Source organism: Papio anubis, chromosome 4 (genome assembly GCF_008728515.1).
Source record: "Papio anubis isolate 15944 chromosome 4, Panubis1.0, whole genome shotgun sequence".
In the NCBI taxonomy this organism is placed as follows: domain Eukaryota; kingdom Metazoa; phylum Chordata; class Mammalia; order Primates; family Cercopithecidae; genus Papio; species Papio anubis.
Window position 1 is genome coordinate 116,325,071 of NC_044979.1, and position 20,685 is coordinate 116,345,755.

General features: G+C 39.2%; 1 long non-coding RNA gene across 1 annotated transcript in view; it reads right to left on the bottom strand.

Annotated features, from left to right (window-relative positions):
• Nucleotides 1-2,953: 2,953 nt before the first annotated feature.
• Nucleotides 2,954-20,685, bottom strand: part of LOC108584995 — a 79,580-nt gene continuing 61,848 nt past the window's right edge. Inside the window, exon 3 of the long non-coding RNA XR_002520939.2 lies at nt 2,954-3,507. This is a non-coding gene — a long non-coding RNA (uncharacterized LOC108584995). The remainder of the gene's footprint in view (nt 3,508-20,685) is intronic.

The following is a 20,685-nucleotide window of genomic DNA, read 5'->3' on the forward strand; positions in this document are numbered from 1 at the left end:
ATGCCTCTAGCTTTATTATTTTAGCTTAGCCTTGCTTTGGCTATGCAGGCTCTTTTGTGGTTTCATATGAATTTTAGGATTTTTTTTAGTTATGAGATGAATGGTAGTGGTATTTTGATGGGAATTGCATTGAATTTGCAGATTGCTTTTGGTCACTTCAACAATATTGATTCTATCCATCCAGGAGCTTGGGATGTGTTTCCATTTGTTTGTGTCATCTATGATTTCTTTCAGCAGTGCTTTGTAGTTTTCCTTGTAGAGGTCTTTCACATCCTTGGTTAGGTATATTCTTTTTTTTTTTTTTTTTTTTTTTTTGACGGCTATTGTAAAAGAGGTTGAGCTCTTGATTTAATTCTCAGCTTGGTTGCTGTTGATGTATAGCAGTGCTTGTAATTTATGTATATTGATTTTGTATCATGAAACTTTACTGAATTCATTGATCAGTTCTAGGAGTTTTTTGGATGAGTCTTTAGGGTTTTCTGGGTATATAACCATATCATCAGTGAATAGCGGCAGTTTCACTTCCTCTTTACCTATTTGGATGCCTGTATTTCTTTCTCTTATCTGATTGCTCTGGCTAGGACTTCTAGTATTGTGTTGAATAGAAGTGGTGAAAGTGGGTTTTCATTTTGTTACTCACTGATGGCATACGAAACCATATAGATACAGAGATAGATTCATAAATACACATGGATGTGAATTCCCCAGTTTGTGATCAACCAATTAACAAACACCCCACACACAAGCACAGTCAGCATGTGGTTTTGCCGTTTCTATGCAGACAGTGAGAATCTCCTGTTTTCTCTCTAGGCCCCCCACCCACCAAGCAAGCTTTTGTTCTATACTCTAGGTAGTTTCCTCTCTGGACAGCAAATCATATTTCCTGGAGAAGCAGCAGGCTTGTTTTGTTTGTGTTTGTTTTTGTTTTTGTTTTCGTTTTTTCCTGATCCTGATACCTTGAGCACAGTTGAATGACCAAGAAAGGTTGGCCATTTACTAAATAATTCTTTTAGAGTTTGACCCAAAGTTTTAAAATCCGAAACAGGGATCAAAAGTGAGGCCTACTGCAAATGTTCATGCTGTGAGGGGTGATGAACTGGAGACACTGGGGGACATGTCATCCAGAATTTGCCCTCATGTGGGCTGCAGAGAAGGAGAATGATGGCACAGACAGAGAGAAGGGAGAAAGAAAGGAACTTAGTGTTAGTTGAGTTCCTGGGTTACTCACTCTTCCTGAGACTTGGTAGCCTTATTTCCCTCCATGTATTTGGATGCTTCAACACTCATCTGGATGTAATGAGATTCTTCAGTATCTCTCTGAGGAATTCTCTTTTCTGTCTAAGCTAGTACAACATAGATTTCTGTCACTTACAACCCTCAGAATCCTAACTGGTATAAAACTAGAGGGCTTTTTCCCAGACTTAGACCCTTTGAGCTTGAATCCTGGGTCTACTACTTATAAAACTTGCTACTATAAACAGTTTCTTAACCTCTCAATCTTCTCATCTTTAAAATGAGGAACATAATGTTATGTCACTTGCTGAGAGTGTGAAATGAGATGATATCCGTAAAGCCATTAGCATAGAGTCTAGCTCAAGGACCAAGTCCATCAGCACCCCAGGGAGAGGAGATGTATAGAACTAGACCATAAATTTTATATCTTCAAATACACACATGCATACAAAAGCTAGAAGACAAAAATGCTCTTCCTTACAGAATAGACCAACTCATAAATTTAGAAAAAAAATAATAGAGCATACAAACCACACCTTTGCAATGATAATATTAAGGAGTGAGTCAAGCAGGAGGCGGCAAGGGATGGTGATGAACAGGATAGTTTTGCAGTCTCAAAGCATCTCATCGCAAATAACTTGTCAATCACAATGGTAAAAACTCAAAGTGCAAAAACTTCTCAGGCTGCATCGTAATCAAGTGATGGAAGGCAACACCCCAATCATAAAGCAAGCTGACATCAGGACTCACCTGGAATGATGCAGTGAGGACACAGCCTCCCTTAGTGGCAGCTCTGAAAAAGAAGCACAGCTGAAATCTATCATGAAGAAACAATAGACAGACCCACACTGAGATAAATTCTATAAAATAAATGGGCTCTAGATGTTTCATGCCATGAAATGGCCTCTAGATGTTTCATGCCATGAAATACAAAGAAAGGCTGCCATACATTTCAAATGAAAGGAGACCAGACCAGACACACGGAAACTGTGATTCTTGATCAGACACCAGAACTGGGAAAGACAACTCTAGACAATATAATTGTGACAACTGTTGAAATTTGAATAAGATCTGCAGATTAAAGAAGAGTATTTCATGGATATTAAATTTCCTGATTTTGATCAGTATTGTGGTTCTCTGAGAGAGTGCCCTTGTTTGTAAGAAATTCTCATGGAAGTTTTCAGGAACCAGGTGGCTTGATGACTCCAGCCTAATTTCAGATAATTCAGACAAAACAATACATACATAAGTAAATGTGAATGTGTTCGGGGACAGAGAGTGAAAGATACAGTATATGAGACCAAATGTAAACAACTGGTGAATCTGTGCATAGGGCATGCAGAAAAATTGTATACAGTTCTTGAATTTTTTTTTTTTTTTTTTTTTTTTTTTTTGAGGTAGGGTCTCACTCTGTAGTCCAGGCTAGAGTGCAGAGGCACAATCATGGCTCACTGTAGCCTCAACCTCCAAGGCTCAAGTGATCCTCCCACCTCAGCCTCCCAAGTAGCTGGGACAACAGCCATGTGCCACCATGCCAAGCTAACTTTTGCATTTTTTGTACAGATGGGGGTCTCACCATGTTGCCCAGGTTGGTCTGGAACTCCTGAGCTCAAGCAATTCCCCCATCTCCGCTTCCCAAAGTGTTGAGATTATAGGTGTGAGCCACCACACCCAGCCAAAATTTTTAATAAGTTAGGAATTTTCTTTTCTTTTTTTTGAGATGGAGTCTTGCTCTGTCACCCAGGCTAGAGCGCAGTGGCATGATCTTAGCTCACTTCAGCCTATGCCTCCCAGGTTTAAGAAATTCTCCTGCCTTATGTCAAAATAAGGAGTTATAAGATGTTAATAAGTATATGTACTTAAAGATGCTGTTTAACTTATGATGAGGTTACATCTTAATAAACCCATCTTAAGTTGAAAATATTTTAAGTCAAAGATGCATTTAATACACCTAACTCACTGAGCATCATAGCTTAGCCCAGCCTGCTTTAAAGGTGCTCAGAACTCTTATATTAGCCTACAATTGGGCAAAATCTGGCAACACGATACCTTGTAGAGTGTTGGTTGTTATCCTTATGATCACAGGGCTGACTGGGAGCTGGACTCAGTCTGGTAGAACCAGAGACAACTCACCTGAAGGTCATGTCTGAGCTGAGATTCGGAGACCATGGAGAAGGCAACCAGGTAAGGAAGGCCAGGCAAGGCAACGTGGGCAAGAGCCAGGGTCAGGAGACAGGAGGACACCTGTGAGCAAATGTCAGTTGCTCCTTAGGGCTGGAAGATAACATCAGACATCGTCTTTAAGCTTTATGGGTATTCAACGAACAGATCTTGGAAAAAAATCTACTTCTGAGTACATGAAGACAAAATAGCTTTAAAATCTATTTGGAGCAATTCTAATAAAGTCAAAATAGATTTTTTAAAATACAGCAAATATTACGTAAGTGTGATGCCCTTATTATTTTAAGAGCTCACAGAAGTTAATAAGAGAAACATCAGACCCCAACAGGTAAAAAGATTTATGTAAAGAAAGAGAAAAATATACAAACTGTAAGGAAACAAACAAGAAAATATACTATGTAGTTTTGAATAAACTTCTTTCTCTGCAAATGCAAAATGAAGGCCAAGTAACTGTCTCCAAAAAATGTCTCTATGCTCTCAATAATAAAAGACAATAAATGTGTTAATCAATTGTAAACCAAAAATAAAATCTTAAGCCCAGCAACCGACTAAATGGACTACCACCCTTGGCCAAAGGCATTCCAAAGTAAACTGGAAAAACTAATTCAAGCCATGATGGGAAGAGATGGTTAGACATTCCTCACTATACCCTCCACCCTTTGGAATTCAGGCACCACTGACCAGCATTAGCATTAAAGCAGAGACCCTCAGACTGAAAAAACAGACTGTAGCAATAAGATACTAAATTGCAACCTGACTTGGGTATAAGATCACATGACAGATAGCAAGTCCTGAAAGAAACTGAAGTATTTTATCCCAACATATATTTCTTTGACATATTTTTAAATGGCCCTACAAAGGTGTCCCTTGTGGGGGAAATTTACGTTCTGTAGAGAATCTCCTTCCCTTACTAGATCTTTTCAGGAAAGTCTAGCACCTTTTAAGGTCTGTTAAGACAACATTTGCCATCTATTATCTCTGATGCCTACTACCTAGAGGCTTCACTTGCAGAACAAGAATCTTAAATTCCACAGCCCCCTTATCTTAACCCCAAGCATATATTTCTGCTGACTTCAACTCCTTAGACAAAACTTAACTCTTTCAACCTATTGCCAGTCAGGAAATCTTTGAATCCACCTGTGACCTGGAAGGTCTTTCATCCTCCTCTAGATGTCCCATCTTTCCAGCTGAACCAATGTATACCTTACATATAATGATAGATGTCTTCCTAGAACTTTTGTCCCACTAAAATATATGCAATCAAGCTATGACCCAACCACCTCAAGTACACGTTCTCAGGACCTCCTGAGACTGTGTCATAGGCATGTCCTTAACCTTGGCAAAATAAACTAAATTAACTGAGATTTGTCTCAGATACTTTCTGGTTTATGTAATATATATAAAAATAACAAAAATATGAAATTGCATTTAGGCAGTCAAAAAACTTGGGAGGGGAATAAATACAAATTTTAATATTAATCACTGTGTGGTGAGTTATTATTTTTATGTTCTCTCTGCTTTTATGTATTTCCTAAAATATCAACCAAGTTTAAATATTATGTTTTAAATAAGAAAGACAGTAATTGATTTTAAGGCCTTTTTCACCTGATTTGCCTTTTTTGTTGTAATTTTTTAACTAGCATGTCCATTTAATTTGTAGGCAGTTTCATTATGATAGGAAATCCAGTTATTTGCCAAAAAATGTCAGAAAATAGCACCTTTTAAAAATAACATATTTTAATAAATAGTTGTGTTTTTTTCTGTGATTTTTTTGTTTGTTTTGTTTTGTTTTGTTTGACACAGGGTGTCTCTCTGTCACCCAGGTTGGAATGCAGTGGTACAATCATAGCTCACTGCAGCCTCGATCTCCTGGGTTCAAGCAAATCTCCCACCTCAGCCTCCAGAGTAGCTGGGAATTTTAGGTGCGTGCCTCCAAGCCTGGCTAATTTTTTACTATCTTTTGTAATCACAGGGTCTCACCATGTTGCCAGGCTGGTCCTGAACTCCTGGGTTCAGATCAGCCTGCCTCAGCCTTCCAAAGTGCTGGGATTATAGGGGTTAGCCACCATGCTCAGAGTCATGCGTGTCTGTATGAAGAGACCACCAAACAGGCTTTGTGTGAGCAATAAAGCTTTTTAATCACCTGGGTGCAGGCGGGCTGAGTCCGAAAAGGGAGTCAGCAAAGGGAGATAAGGGTGGGGCCGTTTTATAGGATTTGGGTAGGTAAAGGAAAATTACAAAGGGGGGTTGTTCTCTGGCGGGCAGGAGTGGGGATGACAAGGTGCTCAGTGGGGGAGCTTTTTGAGCCAGGATGAGCCAGGAAAAGGAATTTCACAAGGTAATGTTATCATTTAAGGCAAGGACTGGCCATTTTCACTTCTTTTGTGGTGGAATATCATTAGTTAAGGCGGAGCAGGGCATTTTCACTTCTTTTGTGATTCTTCAGTTACTTCAGGTCATCAGGGCATATATGTCCAAGTCACAGGGGATGCGATGGCTTGGCTTGGGCTCAGAGGCCTGACAGTCCTGATAGATGTATTTTGGAGCAACTTAGGTGTGGTTATTAGAACAGAATGTCTTTTAGAGAAACAACTATGTAACATCTTTCAGGCTAAATACCTTTATTCTGGATTAATTCTGTAGGGCTTCTTCAGCTCTTACCTGTGTTTTATCCCAGAACACAAACCCTTAACCTCTTCTTGAGTAATAAAATGAAACTCACAGAAAGAGGAACTCTGTTTAATGTAGGCATTCCTTCACACTTGTGGGCCGAAGAAGTTTCATTCTGCTGGCAAAATGTGGACTTCTGGTTTCAATTTTTAAAATATGAAGGATTTAGAGAACTATTCTCAGAAATCTGGAATGGGCTTAGGAGGGAGTGAACACTGGGAGCACTGTGCCTGTGAGACAGCAAGCTCTAACATGGAATTCCTGAGTGGAAAATTTAGTTAAGGAAGGGCACTAAACAGCAGCCAATTTGGTAAATAAAGTTTTATTGGAACACAGCCATGTTCATTCCTTCATGGATCATCTGTGGCTGTTCCTGTATTGGAAGAGCAGAGTTGAGTGGTTGCAACAGCAACCTTACGGCCTTAAAAGCCTACAACATTTACTATCCAGCCCTTTGTATTTATATTGCTAGTTCTGTGCTAGCCAGTTTCCCCAGGTGCCTCTCTTTAACTTGATGATGTTTTTACTTTTTACTCTTACTGGCAACTTTTGTTTTTGACAACAACAAAAACAAAAGTAAAGACTTCACTAACGCTTTTGTTCTACCAGGTTTATGACCAGCCCAGAAATTTACCTTTGGCATGAAATGCCATTACTGATACAAAATTCAGACACCGCAAATTTCAGAAAAGTAGTACATTTAGCCGTTACAATAGTGCAGCTTTATTTACACAGACATTGGTAGGCTTTTCTGTGAATACACTGTGTATAGGAAACAAGAACATAATTTCCAAGATACAGGAATCCATCCACACAAACCAAGTAAAATTTATGGTCAGAGAAATGATCTCTCTAGGAAGTCAATTTATGAAACAGGTTGGAGATCAACAACAACATGCATGCTGCCAGATTTCTTTGTTTTGTCCAGTGTTTTCATCCAAGAAGGTCAAAGCAACCTTAAGAATTTCAAGATTTCCAAACACCTCCAGAAAGTAAAGAGCAAAAGAAGCAGCTGTGAGTTGGATAAATGCAACCTCCAGGAGAATGAGCATAGTGGGAGCCCTCTCGGGCTTTGCAGACACTCACTCTACAGCTCAGGTTTCCTTGTATATGTCCCAGGCTTATTATGGAACTGCTCTCTGGTTTCACAGCAGATTTTTCAGGTTATCAGGGCATGTGTTAATATCACTATGACTTTTTAGTGATGATAGAATTCATCCTTCATGTTATCCTTTATCGAATAATTAAAAAGCTGGATAGAACCTGGAGAGATCCAACTCTCTCAGGCTCTGCAGTGGCTGAGGGGTTGGGTCCAATGGCTACATGCTGCTTCTTTCCTTTATCACTTCCTAGCTGTGTGAGCCCAGGTAGATAATAATCCATCTGTTCCACTATGTCCTCACCTGTGAAATGGGAATAATCAAGAATTTAATGTTTCATATGCTTAGTGTGTGTCAGGCTTAGCAGAATGCCTGGCACACAGCAAGTCTTCAAGATACATTAGAGTTGGCTCACATCTGGACAGCAAGCTGTCTTTTAATATTTAGTCAATCAATTCTGAAAACTCTGAGCCATCTGTAAGGATTGCTTGTTCTTCATCAAGTTGAATTGACTTGTCTCCATAAGAATTTTGATTGTGAATAGGTGATTATGTAAAGTTATATGCACTTCTCCTAACAATTAAAGATTCAATTGCAAAGTAGAGCATCACAGAAAATTATTTTGGGGATTGAATCACGCTCCATGTGTGCAAGCAAGAAATAATGTTCAGCTTCATAGAAGAAAGAGCACTAAAGTTTGAGTGAGAAGGTACCACTTATTAATTCTGAGGAAACTATTTCCCTAGTCTCATTTTTGCAATTGATAAAATAGACACGATCCAAGACACCTTTCATTAATTCTTCCCACTAAATTAATGGAGCCACTGCATCTCAAAGACCGTTAGCGAGCAGAGACAAGGGTTTTGGCTGTAAAAGTAAGTAAATATTTGACTTCTTTTTTTTAACTTGATCTGAGAAATTGGTTGGAATTGCCCATTGAATGGATTCTCTGGCAAACATTTTATAATATCTGTGTTTAAGGCAGGCCAAATAAGGAGATAATTCTATCAGGTATGAGGCAATATTTCACTGTGGTATTATAAAAAAGCAAGAGATAAGAAGTATTGGTGAGGATGTGGAGCAAGGGCAATTCCTGCACACTTTTGGTGGGAGTGTAAATTGGTGCAGCCACTTTGGAAAACTGTGTGGAAGTCCCTCAAAAAGTTAAAAATAGAACTATCATATGATCTGGCAATCTCACTTCTGAATATATATCCAATAAAAATAAAAATGAAATCAATATCTCAAAGAGATACACCCCCATCATTGCAGCATCCTTCACAATAACCAAGATATGGAAACTAAGTGCCCATCAGTCAGTGAATGAATAAAGAAATTGTAGTGTATTTATACAAAAGGAAATATTATTCCACCATAAGAAAAGAAGAAAATCCTTGTATTTGCTATAATATAGATGAACCTGGAGGACACTATACTAAATAAAATTATTTCACTTGTATGTGAATACACATACAACGAAAAATACTGTGTGTTCTCACTTATATGTGGAATAGAAAAAGTTGATCTCAGAAGCAAAGGGTAAAACAGTGGCTGACAGGTGCCGGAATGGGGGAGTGAATGGGAGATGTTGATCGAAGGGCTGAAACTTTCAATTATAAGATGAATATGTTCTAGTGATCTAATGTATAACATGATGAGTATAGTTAATAATACTGCATTGTTTATTTGAAGTTTAATTATAGAGGAGATGTTAAGTGTCCTCACTCCCCTACACACACACATACACACAGTGTTGACAATGGGTGGTGATAGATGTGTTAATTAGACTGAGGTAATCAGTACACAATGTATATCAAATCACTTTGAATATATACAATTTTTGTCAATTAAATATTTTAAAATGAGAAAAGACATTTCTTAGCTGACTATATCATACTTGATTCATGGAATAGAATATGAGTGACAATTTTTTAAAGAGTTATGTTTAGTGCCTGCCTAGTTTTTCTAGAGTGTTGTGTCACCCCTGGTTCACAGTAAGTGCTCACAGTTTGCTTAACTAAAATGTTGACTGAAATGGGATGTTTTACCACCTTCATTATTAATGTGCCTCTTGATAACACTTGGTATATTGCATTAGTCCATTTTCATGCTGTTGATAAAGACATACCAAGATTGGGAAGAAAAAGAGGTTTAATTGGACTTACAGTTCCACATGGCTGGGGAGACCTCAGGATCATCGTGGGAAGTGAAAGGTACTTCTTACACGGTGGTGGCAAGAGAAAATGAAGAAGATGCAAAGGTGGAAACCCCTGATAAAATCATCAGATCTCATGAGACTCATTCACCACCATGAGAACAGTATGGAGGACTCCACTCCCATGATTCAAATTACCTCCCACTGGGTCCCTCCCACAATATGTGAGAATTATGGGACAACAATTCAAGATGAGATTTGGGTAGGGACACAAAGCCCACCCATATTATATGCCTTAACTCTAAATTAACCAAAATTAAAGTCAAATAAAGTTATGTTTTCCTCTTTAAACTATAAGTTCTCCTCAACAGTAATTGAATTGTTTCAAGATAGTGTTGGGACAAAAATTTTAAATAAGAAATTAATCTTCCTATCAGAATTACAGAATGTCACCTCTAAAGGGAGCCCCAGAAATCACCCTCTTTCCACAAAGTGTGAAATTTGTCCTGGGAACAGGGAGAGACAGGCCTAGGTCTCCCAGTGGACACTGATTAGGACGAGGAAAAAACTAGAATTTCAGAAGTCTGCCCCCTTCCCTCTTCAGTATTATTTATTGCAAGGTCATGCCCTTTCTCCATTCCCTTTAATTATTGGGCCTCATTTTCACTGTAAGCAAGTAGTCCTTTTATGACAACATGGCCTGATATTTGGTCCAGAAAAAATGTCCATTGTAATAGTAATTGAAAGGAAAGAAAAACAAATTATCTCTTTATTTGGCCTGCCTTAAACATAGGTATTCTAAAATGTTTGCCAGAAAATCCATTAGATGGGCAATTCCAACCAATTTCTCAGATGAAGTTGAAAAAAAGAAGTCAAAAATTTACTTACTTCTCCAGCCAAAACTCTTGTCTCTGCTCTGCTAATGGTCTTGGAGATGCAGTGACTCCATTAATTTAGTGGGAAGAATTAATAAACGGCATCTTGGTTTCTTCTGTTAAGATTAGAAAGGACTAAAACTGAGTAAGTTATGAATATCCCTAAGGTCATTCCAGCACTAACTACCCAATTCTTCCAAATCTGGCCTCCAAAGAAAAGTTATTTTATCAGATGGCAATTAACAGTTTTTTATAGGTAGAAAAAACAAAATAACAAAACAAAACAAAAAGTATGGTTACTGAGTGCCTTCTGGAAGCTTCTGGACACTGGTGTTCAAGTGCAGGGGAAACTTGTCTTAGGAGCCCACAAAATGGCAAAGATCGCAGGCAAACTTATTTTATTGCATGTCCAGCTATGAAAACCCCTTAAATGGTGTTGCCCCTTCCCTTGCACCCACTCTCTGACTATGAATCAGACAATCCCCAGTGCCACACAACCCTGAGATTGGCCAGCCTGGAAGCCTGTACATCTTCTTTGGAGGGACACAGACTCTATCCTGCAGAGAAAGGTTTAGATCCATAAATGCATAGAAGAGCAAGGTTGTCACTTCTCAGTGGTATTTGAAAAAGTGTTGCCATTGAAAAAGTCAGAAAACTGAATAGGACTGAAATCACATGCCATTCCCATCAGCTCAAAGGGATCAACAGTGTGAATAGCCAGCCGCTTTGTGTTATGGCTAAAGAAAGCTTGGGTGGGCTTCATCTTTATGGAGAATTCTCCTGGCTCCCACTCCTCCCTCTACTGACAAGCATTCTCTGCTCCCCAGTCCTTTGTGGCCTTTTAAAAGACCTCCAGACACGTCTTTCCCCGTGGTTCCTGTGCTGTGCTCTACATGTCATGTGGGACCCTGTACAAGTCTCCTGCAGCACGATTGACCTGAGCACATACTGTTCTATAGTATATAACAATTACAAAAACCCACAATAGAAGAAGAAAGAGGAGAAATTGCCATGGAAAGGCTTCTCCTTCTTTATATGCCAATTCTCCTCCCCTAGAGCCATGCCACCTTGGACTGGGAGTCCATCCACCCTTGAACTTCAAAGTTCAGCTATTTCACAAATGGTCAACTCTTGCCTGAGAAAATCCCAAACAACCCCAGAGGGGATAGATAAATGGAGTTTGTTTTCCATGGGTCATGTGGTTTCCTCTGAGTCTGTCTTTGATTTATTTAATGATTCAAAAGATACCTTAAGTCTAACTTGCTGTGGAGAGATATTTATTTCTATTTCCCCCTCCCTCATCTACAAAAAACCCAGTTTGTACATTCCTCAGCATAAAACCATACATTCTGATAACTGAGCATTTTCTTGAAAAATTCCTATATGTTATATACAGTTTTTATTTCTCAGTTACACCTCAATAGAGCCAGGGAAAATAAATTTTTAAAGTAACTTTTAAAAATATAGCCTGATGTTATAAAGACAGTAGCATGTGCAAAATAAATACTGTAAAAGTAGATTCTAGTTAATAATATTTAGAAATGATACTTTGAAACTGAAACCATTAAAAATAAAGTAATAAACTTAAAAAAAAATGAAACCTGCTGACCTAAACAAGTGGATGCATGGCAGTCATTCTTTTCTTGGTGGCAGTGTTGCAGGGCCTGTGTCAGCACTGCGTGGGAGAGAGCCTTGTCTTTCTTCTGCAGCAGGTGGAGCAGGCAGGGCTCTGAGGCGGTACTAAATCCTGAGTCCTGCAGGACCCACCCAGAAGTGCCATTTGGAGATGGTTGGTTTGGGGATGAGACAAAGGAAGTGGGAGCAGGGAAGGGTGGGCCAGATGACTTGCGAAAGGAAAGATGACTGAGATTTGGGGGAAGCAGCAGCTGCAGGATTATATCAAGCACCCTAGTACTGGGAGTTGGTGGTGCCAGCCATCAAAACAGTTGTGTGGGTGAGTCTTTGCTGGGCACATGGGATGTACCACACACCAATCGTTAGAATCACTTAGAAGGAGGCCTGGGGTGGAAGTGGTGCAAGTCCACCCTGGAGTTGTTCCCTAGAGAAAGTGTCACATGTGTGTGCCCAGAGACACGTGAAGGCTGCCTCCAACTGCATGGCCTGTGTTCGCAAAATGGGAACCACCCCAGCGTCCATTGACAGTAGAGGGGATAAGACATTAATGCATGCATATATAATTGCATAGTGCGTTACTGAAAAACAAATGAAGCCACGAAAAAAAAACCCAGCTACTTGCATCACCATAGGTAAATCTAAAACACTGAATATTAAAGGGTGGAAGCAGGCACCAAATAAAACATGCAATGAGATTATTTATCTAACAGTAGAAAACAGACAAAATGAAACACTATATTATTTAAAAATGCATGCAAATGAGAAATTTTTTAAAACATAAAAATAATTAACACAACATCTAAGAGAGCAGCTAACTCTAGGGGGAGAGGTACCCAGAGGGCTTTGAAGATGCCATCCGTGGATAAAGGGATGTCACTAGTTTTTTAAGTATGCATACAAGCTACATATTCTATTTTATATGCATTACATATTTCATTTTTGGCTGGGTCTGGTGGCTCCTGCTTGTAATCCTAGCAATTTGGGAGGCCAAGGTAGGCAGATCACCTGAGCTAGGAGTTTGAGACCACCCTGGGCAACATGGTGAAGCCCAATCAACACTAAGATACAAAAAATTAGCCAGGTGTGGTGGCGCACGCCTATAGTCCCAGCTACTCAGGAGGCTGTGGCATGAGAATCACTTGAATGCTGGAGGTAGAGGTTGCAGTAAGCCGAGATGACATCACTGCACTTCAGCTTGGGCTACAGAGTGAGACTCCATCTCAAAAAAAAAAAAAAAAGAAAAGAAAGAAAAGAAAAAAGAAAAGAGAAAAAATATAGATATATGTATATATTTCACTGTAACAAAGAAAAAGAGGAAAAGATTATTTAAAAAAAAAAAAAAACTGGGATCATATAGCTCTTCCTAGCACTCACACTTAGTGTTAGGGAACTGAGAACATTCAACTCCTCTAGTCCTTTATGTGTCACAAATAAAAACAAATAATACAAACAAAAGAAATATTAGTTTTAAGAAGAAAAATATCTAGGAGTGAGTATGCAGTGAGGCCTGTGACTGACACCTCTCCCCTGTAGGTGGACTTCTTCAGCCAGGGATGATTCCTCCCGTTCCCCCATCTCCCAGTCAGCATTTATTGAATACATTATACAATAGTAAAGATAGTCTTTTATTCTTTCCATAGATGGAATTTTCCCCAAAGAGGTAGGACTGATTCTTCCTGGGATGATTCTCGAGTAGAGAACTGCAGGACCAGAGGGCGTGTGGACAGCAGGATACAGGAGCGGAGGGCATGGAGCTACAGGAGCTGCCTGCACAGCTATATGAGAGATGCTTCCTGGCCAGCACTGCCCTGGACCAGCTCCCTGGCTTCATCCCCATCACTTGTGAGTGAGAAATTGTTAACTCTGGAAGGACAAACTCTGCAAGCACCAAAGGAAGGGCTGGCACAGGAGCAGAGGCAGGATAGAGAAGGATGTTCTCCAGCCAGGATAATGATGGTGAGCATCTAGGGAAAATGAAGTCTCTAATGCCAGGCATGCCCCATGGCGATGTGAGGGCCAGCGAGGAGGTGTGGGCTCCTTCCACCTACTCAGCTCTGCCATGCCCCTACTGGACAGAGTCTGCACCTTCTCGCGGTACCTTCCCTCTTGCACAGGGTAGAGACACACCATTCCTAGGGCATGTGATTGCATTCATCCATTGAACCCAGATTTCCTTGTAAGGTGGGCAATTTAGGCACAGAGCACAAACTCTGGGGACAGATGGGTACCATGTCTGTGAGACAGAGATAGCTTCCAAGCTTGCTACAACGAGTAGTGTCTATACAAGCCTCGGCTATTCTGTCTCCTTCCCTTAGCTTGTAAAATTTTTATTTATTGGAAAGAGGAAAAAAAATTATATCTTATATTCTTCAAAACTTTACATGGATCAAGACCCTTCAGTATAAATTCCTAAAATCTGTTCCATCTGCCCTCTTATTTGTGATGACTATTTCCCCCCTCAAGGAATTATCCCTCGTGTCTGGTTAGGGGAAGGGCTCTACTGTACAAGGAAAGAAACTTACTGAGGCGTGCAAAGTCAGAAAAATAACATTTTAAATAGTACCACTTGCAAAAGTGAGAAAGACTACTAGCCTGAGCCCAAATTAGAGCTTGGACCCATAGATGACTCATGGTTTGAACTTGCTGTTTTGCAGCCTAATGGGTGTTGGCCTTTTGTCTTAAAGACCACGAATGCCTGCCAGACTGACCGTGACTTTTATTTTCTCATGAGGTTCATGCATCTAGAAATCAGAGACTATCAGAGCAAGAAGTTCCCTCTGAGGATGTCCAGTCCTTCTGAGCTTTGCTCTGAGTGATCTTGCATTTTGGTGCTCCAACAGTCTCCCTGGGGCCTGTGCCATGAGGAGACGCCAGGGCCACGCAGAGACAGGATAGGGGAGAGCTGGGGCCACACACGCCTGAGGGGTTGTATTCATCACTTCTGTTGTGGTCACATAGCAACATACAATTTAGCTTGAATAAATAATTCTGCCACTAAAGATGGTGTTGAAAACCATGGATCTCACAGATACTCTCAGATGGAAACAAAAACCCAGTGATTTGAAAGGATTCCCCCAAATTCAAAACTTATGTGCTTTATCTGAGTGTTAGTGGCAGATGGTCATAGCTTCCCCAAACTGCAGACCAGAGCTCTTCGACCACATCACACTACCCTAGGTTACCCATTAGCCACAGACTTTCTACTCAGCCCAACAAATGCTGGGCTGGGGACCAGATGTAGGTAAGTATGCCTAAGCTTGCCTCTCTGAGAAAAGGATAAGGAGTTTGGTTCAGCAGCATGATATTTTGGTATTGGGATTTTCTGGGATCTGGAAAATTCATTTCCAAAATGTCTCCCCTATAGAACTTTGAAGATGTGTCAGACCATGTCTTTGTCATAAGCACTGACTCCTCCTGGATGCTCCTGGAACAAGCATCCTAACAGCCTGCAAACTTCAGGATGCTATGACCAGGCTTGGAATATCTTCCCTGTGATGTGGGATGCAGTTGTTCCCTTCATTCCCTCACAAGTCGCATGGAGTGGAGGCCAACAGTTCCTGTGATGCAAAACACAAGCCTGTTCGCATCATAGCTGAGGAGTCCCAAGCTCGGGGAACCCTACTTTCAAAACTGGGCTAGAAACAAACTTACCCCCAGTGCTGGGATAGGACATTATACTTATTATCCCGGACAGTAAGCAAACCAGCCCTTTGCTTCAGAGGGATACTCTGTGTCTATCTTCAGAGGCTGTCGCCTATACAACCCTCTGTGAGAAGGCAGTCTAGAATCAAAGCTATCGGTGCTCACAAGATGAGCAGAAATATGAATGACCCTGGAGAATCATCTCCCAAGAACTCTGCCTGGCTTTTCCAAGGTTTAGCTTTAATAGTTTTAACACGTGTTTCCTCTGCATCTAAACGTTATCAAATCACATCAGGACTTCCAGTATATTAGCATCTCAATTACACTTGCCTCTTTTAACCAGAATTATCACAAAAGTACTTTCTCAGAGCATGAGTCCCGGTTTTGATTTGAGAGGGAGAAAAAAGAAGTCACTTCAGAAACATCTAATTAGCCTCAAGTCTTATAGAGTCAGCCACATACTTCATATATTCACTGAAATATTCAAGTTCAACCTGAACTCAATCATCCCAGTAATCACATGCCCAGTGTTCAAAAATATCCTTGGGGAATGCAAATGCTCCTAAACACAGATCAGCTTCAAAATTGCTATTGTCAGTCATTTGACGTTAGTAAAATGCTCCAACATGCTTGATCACTTCAAGATTTTTCAGTAAAGCCTCTGTCTGAAAATCACTTATCTGTTTGTCTTTGAATTTGGGTATGAACACCCCAAAGCTTTACTATTCCAGTGTTCTCAAAATTGCTAAAGGTTGTTTTTGTGTTGTAATTTAAATATTAAAACAGAATGGGACAATTTTATTTCCTTTCTTCTTTCTCTCCTCCATTTAAAAAAATTGGCAGGGTAGGTTGGAAGGATGGGGGTACAAGCATTTGTAAATACTGTGTGCCAGGCTGGGACATGACCAAATAATTCTGTTGTAGTTGATTTTTTTCAGCTTGTTATAGAAAACAAACCAAAAAATTAAAACAGATTTTGTGCTGTCTTTTTATGAAATTTAAAAATAGTTTCTTTTTTTCATTGTATGGAAGCATGCCATAGTTATGCATGTTAGGAGAATGTGTTGCTTGTTATAATTTCCCAGGCTACGTTAAAGAGAGAAAAACACGATTAAGTTAAAGAAAGACTGAAAATGTTGTAGCCCTTGGGCCTGCATAAGGTACTATTTCATTAACTTAAACAGGATAATTTCTTGTAATCAGAGCCAGTCATGGAACTTGAGATGGATCAGGATCTACCCGTGTGATTAATCTAAGAAGATAATGCTGTACAAAGTCTCTCCTAGGACTTGGTCGTGCCCACCTGTATGGGGACTAATATAGCCTCATCTCTTCCCAAAGCATGTATGTCTTTAGGGGGCAGCAGTTTTCTGCCCACACACCTCAAACAAAATGTTTGTAAAGGAAAGGTCCAGTCTCTTGCCCCCAGGTGTAACCTAGAATTTTCTGAATGGCCTGAACTACTACTCTCATGTAAATTTATAAAACTGCATTTTCTGCAGATGTTTTTCTCCAGTCTTCCAACATAACCCATTCCCTGACCTTTTACTGTGATATTACAGGTAGTGTTGCAAAGTTGATCTGCTTTGAAACACCTGATAACTGCAGCAGCCAGCACAGAGCCTTGACCATAGTAGAAATTTAGTAGCAAGTTTTTAAATAATCAAATAGTATTATTCATTCTTCGATTTTAAAATTTAAAGTGAACTTTAATATATCTAGCTATGCTATATAGTCCTCTTGAAACATTTTTTAGAAACAGGAAAAATGACACATTTGAAGTTTAAGTGAATCTTTTTGGAAATAATGCCTTTAAATACATTTGTGGTTTTTAAAATAATCATTTAACACTACAAGAAAATAAAACCACAGGTTAATATCCATCATGAACACAGACACAAAAATTTTCAACAAAATATGAGCACACCAATTCAACATATTGAAAATATCACACATCATTACCAAGTAAGATTTACTCCTGGGATGCAAGGATGGTTCAACATGTGCAAATCAATTAATGTGATATACCACATTAATAGAATGAAGGATACAAATCACATAATCAGTCATCTCAATATATACATAAAATGCACTTGACAAAATTTAATACACTTTCACAATAAAAACTCAATGAACTAGGTCTAGAAGAAATTTACTGCAATACAATAAAGGCCATATATGAGAATCCTGCAGCTAACATTATCTTTAATGCTGAAAAACAGAAAAACATTTTATTTAAGATAGAACGAGACAAGGATGCCCACTCTTGCTATTTCTATTCAACATAGTATTAGAAGTCCTAGCCAGGGAAATTAGATAAGAAAAATAAATAAGAGGCATCTAAATCAGGAAAGAAAAAGTAAAATTATCTGTTGAGAAATGAAAAAATAAAATTATCTTATATGTAGGCAACCCTAATGACACCACTAAAAATCTGTTAATTATAAACAAATTGAGTAAAATTGCAAGATTTAAGATCAACATACAAAAATCATTTGAGTTTTTATACACTAACAATAAACTATCCAAAAAGGAAATTAAGAAAACAATCCCATTTCTATAGCACCAAAAAGAATAAAATATCTAGGGATAAACTTAATGGAGAAGATGAAGGATGTATATTGAAAACAATAAAACATTTATAAAAATATATATTTTTTTTCATATATATATACACATATGAAAGACTTAATATTGTTAAAGTGTCTCTACTGCCCAAAGTGTTCTACAGAATTATTGCTATCCCCATCAAAATTCCAAAAACATTTTCTATAGAAAAAGGACAAAAGCAATTCTAAAATTCATGTGGGACCACAAAAGACCACAAATACCCAAATCAATCTTGATTAAAAAAGAACAATGAATATTATCTCACATCTATTAAAATGGTTATCAAAAAAATAGATAACTGTTGGCAAGGATATGGAGAAACTGGAAACCTTGTACACTATTGGTGGGAATGCAAAATGGTACAGCCATTATGGAAAACAATATAGAAGCTCCTCAAAAAATTAAAAATAGAACTACTGCAGGGTGCAGTGGCTTACGCCTATAATCCCAGCACTTTGGGAGGCCAAGACAGGTCAGGAGTTTGAGACCAGACTGGCCAACATGGTGAAACACTGTCTCTACTAAAAATACAAAAATTAGCCAGGTGTGGTGGCAGGTGCCTGTAATACAAGCTACTTGGGAGGCTGAGGCAGGAGAATCGCTTGAACCCAGGAGGCGGAGGTTGCACTGAGCAGAGATCGTGCCATTGCCCTCCAGCCTGGGTGACAAGAGCAAAACTCCATCTCTCTCTCTCTCTCTCTATATATATATATATATACACACACATATATATGTATATAAAACTACTGTATAATCCAAGAATTCTGCTGTTGGGTACATATCCAAAATAATTAAAATAAATATATTGTAGAGATATCTGCCCTTCCATGTTTATTGTAGCTTTATTCACAACAGGAAAATATGGAAACAACCTAAATGTTTATTGACTGATGAATGGAAAAAGAAAATGTGGTATATACATGTGATGCAATAATATTCAGCCTTAAAAAAAGAATGTTTTGTTATCTATAAAAAAAAAAAAACCTGGAGGGAATTATGCTAAATGGAAAAAGCCACAGGCTGAAGAGATGGGGAATTGAGGATTTGTTCAATGAGTATAAAGATTCAATTATTCAAGATGAATGCATTCTAGAGATCTTCTGTACAACATAGTGCCTACGTTTAACATTGTGCACTTTAAAATGTTACTAAGAGGGAAGATCTCATGTAGTGTTCTTGCCACATGGACACAAACACACACATATATGCATGAACACACATATATGCACACACATACAAACAATCATAAGGACATGGGGAAATTTTTGGAGATACTGGATAGGTTTTTTTCCTTGATTTTGGTGATAGCTTCACAGGTCTATGCATATGTCCAAACTCATCAAATTGTATACATTAATTATGTACAGTTTTGTTCTACATCATCTGTATTAGTCTGTTTTCATCCTGCTATAAAGAACTATCTGATACTGGGTATTTATGAATTAAAAATTTTTAATTGATTCACGGTTCCACGGGCTTAACAGGAAGCATGACTAGGAAGCCTCAGGAAACTTACAATCATGGTGGAAGGCAAAGGAGAAGCAAGCACATATTACCATGGTGGAAGAGAAGAGAGAGAGCAAGCAAGTGGGGAACTGCCACACACTTTTAAACCATCAGATATCGTGAAAACTCACTCACTATCATGAGAACAGCATGGAGGAGATCCACTCCCACAATCTAATCTCCTCCCTTCAGGTCCCTCCCCTGACACATGGGGATTACAATTTAACATGAGATTTGGATGGGGACACAGAGCCAAATCATATCATCCCACTCCTTGCCCTTCACAAATCTCATGCCCTTCTCACATTTCAAAAACAATCATGCCTTCCCAACAGTCCCCCAAAGTCTTAACTCATTCCAGTGTCAACTGAAAAGTCCAAGTCCCAAGTCTCATCTGAGATAAGGAAAGTCCTTTCCGCCTATGATTCTGTAAAATCAAAAACAAGTTAATTACTTCCAAGATACAATGGGGATACAGGCATTGGGTAAATGTTCCCATTCCAAATGTGAGAAATTGGCCAAAACAAAGGGACTACGGGCTCCATGCAAGTGCGAAACTCAGCAGGGCAGTCATTAAGTCTTAAAGCTCCAAAACAATCTCCTTTGACTCCAGGTCTCATATCCAGGGATGTTGATGCAACAGTGTGGGGAGGTGGGGTCCCAAGGTCTTGGGCAGCCACCAGAGAGGCTGGGACTACAGGTATGAGTCACCACACTGGGCCTACCTAAAGATTAATAATCAGTCTATGCCCTAAGCAATCCAAGCCATAAGCAGTGTCTGAAGATTAGGTAAAGGTGCAATGTGCCTGCAGATGGACCCTAAGTCCATTTCTGCTACTTCAAAAGTTATTGCAGTGAGCTTCAGTTCTAGCCAGTGCTTTCCACACAAACCTGCAAATATGTCTTTTTTCTGAACTTTAGGTCTATGGAGAAAAGATGGAAAGGCCCAAAATGACTGCTGAACATGATATATAATGACAGCTGACACTTAAAGACTCTGTTAGCCCCTGGTATTAGGAAATCCAGGTAAAGTAAAGGTCCTGATTATGCTAAGGGTTGCAAGGATGTCCAATAATAT